Raw genomic sequence first — 6,000 nt, forward strand, 5'->3', positions numbered from 1 at the left:
CTACAGGTGTTCAATTTTTGTGCTGGCTGGACATGTGTCTTGACATGATGAACCTGTTGGAAAATTGCTTCTGTGCTCCTCAGAGGTTAAGTGACAGCTGGACGGTCTCTTCTATATAAATAAAACAGTAGATGGATGTAGGTGTTCGTGTGTGTGTGTGTGTGTGAAAATATTTAACTGATAAACTCTTTAACTACTGGTAACATAACACTGAAATTAATAGGAAAAAGTAATAATACACCCAGAATGGTTTATAACAAATAAAATCTTTGTTTGGATGGATGAATAACGTGTACAGAAATATGTCCGTAAGGTGAAATGCAAAATGTTCTTTTCAACTTGTTGACATATTTGTATTTCATTTGCGCATGTGCAAATTCATTCATAGTTTGAAGTGGTTTAATTAAAACATTTTCTTATCTATCTGTCGATAGCTTAAATGATAGGAATGCAACTGGAGTGCTAGATGTTTTGGTTTCGATTCTCGCTGATGGCACCAAAGTCATTTTTATTTTTTTCTGTTAACTTTTGAAGTCGGTACTATATGTATATAATATTCAATAGAGAATTAGCTCTATAATAATAAATACGAAATTTGTATGAATTAAAATTTATTTACATGTATTTTATTACCAGGCAAGCTCCCCCCCCCCCTTTCACGTATTATAATGAAGACTTTTGAAGTATGCAGTGGAGTTGTTGCATGTTGTCTGGAACATCGAAAAACTAACCTTTACAGATGAAAAATAAACTATGCTCATTAATTGCATAACTTGCAGAATTATTACGTGCAATGAGTACAAGAAAGGCAGAAGTGTGTTTTTAACGTGCTCGTTCAGCTTAGCATTCCAGGTGTAAGAGAGGAAAGAAAAAGGAAGTCGATATCGCCATTTGTGGGCTGAAACATGCAACTGCTGGATTAAAAGGCGCGATAATTGTACATGTTTCAAACTTGAGGATGTGCATTGTATCCCTGTGTGCAGTGCATACAAAGTTGGCTGGATAGCAGTTTGACAACACTTCTCTCTAAGTAGAACAATCGATTCTTGGAATTAGAGCTTCTAATTGCAATGAGTTGGATGGATAAATAACGTGTACAAAAAAATATCGACAAGTTGAAATGCAAAATGTTCCTTTCAACTTGTCAATATATTTGCATGTGCAAATTCATTCATAGCTTTAAGTGGCTTAATTTAAAAAAATTTTTTTGTCTATCCGTCGATAGCTCAGACGGTAGAGAAATGTACCTACAGGGCTGAATGCTTTGGTTTTGATTCTAGCTGATGGCACCCAAGTCTTTTTTGTATATAATATTCAATAGAGAATTAGTTCTTAATTTTATTTATTGCAGACTATTATCCTCATCTTTTCTTAGTTGTTTCACGTTTCGGCCAACTATTCCTTTGGCTTTCGTCAGGTGGTAACCGCGACGGAATAGGAACTCTGAATCTCCTGACTGCATTCACTGCAATTACTGCCTTCTGTAGTTGTCGTCTCACCACGTGTTTGGTCGGCTTTGGGTAGGATTGAAACCACTATCTTCAGACAATTCTCACCTGGAAACGCAGAGATTCAACGTCTCTATCAACTGGGCCCCAAAGGCGATCAAGGTTGAATTTTTTGGTCTTATAAATTCATGTTTATTTATTATCTGATCTTCCACTGAATGGTTTATATATTATTTTAATTGGAATTCATTATTGAGATGAGTATTATTTAAATTAATTTATTTATTGCGGACTATTATCCTCATCTTTTCTTAGTTGTTTCACGAAACGTTGTGAAACAACTGAGCACTTTTCTACAGAGAGAGGTCGCTTTTTTCACCTATATTTTCAAAAGTCATCCTCTCTTTTCGATTGACTAGCCTTAATTTAAACCTTCACCACTTCCGGTTTGGTGATGGACGCAACGGCAAAGAAGTCACTTTTTTTTTTTTTTTTCTTCCACATTCTTTTCCTACTTTGCAGTTCGGGTTCGAGCCTGCCTGCCTACTACCACTTTTTTTTTTTTTTTTGCTCAACACATACTTGGGTGCGCACAGTTATGTATGTCCACGAAAGGCTTCTCGCATCGGTTAGATTCTGGGAGAAGTTTTCCTATACTTCCTAGATCATAATATCTCAGATTTGCAAATGGACACGGTTTCTGTCATTTTTTTTGATTGAGTTTTAAAAAATTCATGCCGCCCCATCATGTCAGCTGTTTGTTTGTCCTTTTCGTATCCCTGCCTTCACCCAGGTAGTATCTGTTCTGTAATTCGTCCTCGGTCAATGTAGGGGAAACCCTTCATACTGAGACAATTACTATTTATTTGAATACTGCCAAGGGGAGCTGCTTTTCTCCCTACATTAAAAACTACCTTCATGGGAGGTTTAAAAGCAACGCCATTTCTGCAAGTCACCTTTTTGATTGACTACGTCTAATTTGAACGCTTTAGACTTCCGGTCGCTTCATGGCGTAGCGGTAAGACGTCAGATTTTCTTTCACGTTCTTTTCCGCCTTCGCGTCACAGATTCGAGCCTGCCTGCCTGTCTACTACCACCTTCTTTTTTTTTTTTTTTTTAACACCTCCAAACACTCGGGCAACGCCGGGCACCCAGGCTAGTATCATATATATCAGAAGATTCCATTGTTGGCATTCGTTTCCCCGATATTTTTCTAGTTAGAATTATTTCTAGAAAGACATCAAGGATTATGTGAGGGACCACTTAAATGTTGACAACATCCTAAATGTGATTTTTGTGGAATGAAATTGATTCGAACTTGGGACAACCATGTCGTCAGTTCGTATCATTAACCACTAGATCACCACCACCTCACAGAATGGAGCTATTATAATACAGAATATTGCCCGGTATGCAATAAAGTCATCTTAGTTTTTAATTTTTGTTTTTTATTTTCCTGTTTTAAACTGATATAGAGAATGAAATAAGATTTTAGGTGTGAAGGAGACAACTGTTATATATATATATATATATATTACTTGGAAGTCACCACTTATCAAGGTCTGAAGGTCACTCAGGGATAAAGGTTAATGAATGTAAGGTGGTAGTTTAGTAATCGTTAATTGAGTAGATTTGATTATTTATATGGACAGTTCAACAAGAACTGATTTATATTAGGTTTGAAGGCGATCATGTTGTATTCAACCTGGAAGCATGCCAGCAGACCAGTGTTCCACAGGTGGGTAATTCTGAGAAAGAAACTTTGTTCATGGAATCTGCGTTTAGATTTAGGCACAGATAGATAGTGGGGGGGGGGTTATTGGTAAAAACAGGAAAAGATGAATCATCATTAAGACCAAGATGACTGACTTCTCGAGTCTTGTTTATTCATGTTTGATGCGAGAATTGAGATTTACAACATTAAACAAAGGGAAGCAACCCCCATGGATGCAGGCGACATAACATAATAGGAGGAAAGCATACATAGTGGTTGTAGCTAGTAGTGTTTTTTCTTTTGTGAAAGTTTGGCAGATTCGAGTTCAGTCAGTCACTTGCCATGAAAATGACGATAGACACAAGTTTGCAACATCTCTTCTGTGGGAAAGAAGTTGCAGGAGAAGGGCATCACCTACTAGGTTTCGGAGCCGTTTTTGAACTCTATTAAAAATAGGATGTGCCGAGCAGCTCCTGCCTAGATGTGCCAACAGTACTCCATAGGGCGTACCTAGCTCTTATACAGATAGAAGATTGCATCAGCAGTGAGATACCTTCTGGAGCGGTAGAGTGATCCAGCCATTTTTCTAGTGATCTTGGCAACAGATTCGATGTATTTGTTTCATTTCAGATCAGGAGTGAAGGTCAGTCCCAGATGTTTGTCAAGACTTGAAACTTCCCCAAGACAAGAGCAACCGACACTCGCTACAAACAGGCTTCCATGAACAAAGCTTCTTACTTAGAAGTGCACGCCTGTGGAACTCTGTTCCGTTTGCCTGTTTCCCACCTGACTACAACTTGGATGTCTTCAAGTCCAACATAAACAAATTTCTGATAAACCGCCCCCTTAAGTAAGATACTTTATCAAATCTCCATTACTAACGATTACTACGATACTATCCCATTGATTACTGTACACGCAATAACCCTTATCCCCGAGTGGCTTCCGGGCCTTGATAAGTGGTGTAAAAGTACTTCTCATGACTCGAGATTTGAGATTCACTTTCTCCCTGGCTTGTCCAACCACAAGCCAGCTCTCAATCACGTGACTGAGTATATAAAATGCCCTTTATCACGTGACAGAGTATATAAAATTCGAAACTCTCAATTCTCCAGGCAGGACGTGAGTCCAACAAGCTAGCTATGACTCTCTTCTATTTCCATGTGCTGTACTCACACAAACATTATTTATCATTCTACAGGAGTACTCTCGTCGATACAACTCACCCACGACAACACTCTAAAGACTTTGCCCTTTCTTTCTCCTGTAATTGGCTTCCTTTGTACCAACGACTACTAGCTATAAACATGTGTAGACTGAGCTCTTCTCTCCTCAACAAACCGGCAATATATTAATTCTATCTTTACTCCAGAACACTTCAACCTACTAACTCGTTTTTCTCTCATCTACTAACGCTACTGACAAAGATAACAAATAAAGTTGTTTATTAATATAGAATGAAACTCCATTTTATTGTCCCATTTCTATACCATTCATTTCAATTGGGCATAATGGAGGTCAGAGCAATTATGGTTAAAGGAGAAAAGCTTGGTTTTTCGATGCATTAAAATTAAATTAAAATTATTCTCCAGTAAAAAATGAGTTATTCCCCGAGACGATTATTTATTTATTTTTTTCCAATTGAAATTGAAAATATGTTTCCGGATGGGATTACACAATTTTAAAAATAAACTGTAGCTAAGCGTGTTACCATGGTGTCAATAACATTGTACAACAATAAAACAAATGAGAATTTGGCTAGTCAAAATCAAAGTTTGATATGTTAGTTTAAATGCTATTTAGGTTTAACTTTTTAAATCTCGTACAATAACTTCCTTTGTTAGATATACTCTATTTACTCGAATAAGCTGAAATGTTAGAAAATTTTCTGAATTAGTGTTTTATAAACATGGTTTAAATTTCATAAAAATCGGATCTGAGTATTTTATCAAGTTTTAAGATTATGTCCCCATGGGTTACTTAGCGGTGGAGGCACATAGATATTTGCCACATAGAGCGTAATATAGAGATTTGGAGCCACTTCCATTGTCTTCCCAGAAAATTTTATTTGTATGATTTAAATTTCAAATAGGACATATTGTATGGTTATTGTTTTTTTTTTATTATTCAGTTTGAAAACGTATCAACTATAAAAACAGGGCATAGTAATATCAGACAAGAGGGAGAAAGTAGCAACCCTAGTTAGAGTCAGTATCCCTAATGATGCTGGCTGAAACAGAACTGCGAAGGAGAAGATGACAAAATACCATGGTTTTATGTAGTACGCCACAATCACATTGACATGCCCGTTCTCGCCAGATCACCGAAGTTAAGCAACGTTGAACCTGGCCAGTACCAGATGGGTGACCATTTGGGAAGTTTAGGCGCTGTATGTATCTTCTAGGAAGGTTGGGCGTGGGGCCAGCACCCTCACCCCGAAAAAAGTACTCACTACAAAAGCATCTACAAAGTTGTAGATGGCCTATGTCCTTCCAGCGGCTCAAGGCTATGTATGACATGAAAAGAAACTGGAATCTTAGGAAGATTTCTATCATTCTAATAATTATTTTCATCATTCCAGTAATTATAGGAGGAACTGGACTCATGAAAAAGAATTACAAAAAAATTACCTGGTGAATATACCTTGCGAACCAAGTGTAAGAAAGATCCAAACAATTGTGCTTAAAGGGATGGTTAGAATCCTAAAGAGAGCTCTCAGTTGGAGTGAACTAAATAACAAGTGAATATTTTATATCCAACATGCCGCCCCATCCCCAGCAAAAAGAAAAGTGAATAAAAAAACACACAAATGAAAGTGGAAAAAGAGAGGGCAGCCCT

This window comes from Euprymna scolopes, chromosome 11 (genome assembly GCF_053919585.1).
Source record: "Euprymna scolopes isolate OS-2025 chromosome 11, ASM5391958v1, whole genome shotgun sequence".
Lineage (NCBI taxonomy): Eukaryota > Metazoa > Mollusca > Cephalopoda > Sepiida > Sepiolidae > Euprymna > Euprymna scolopes.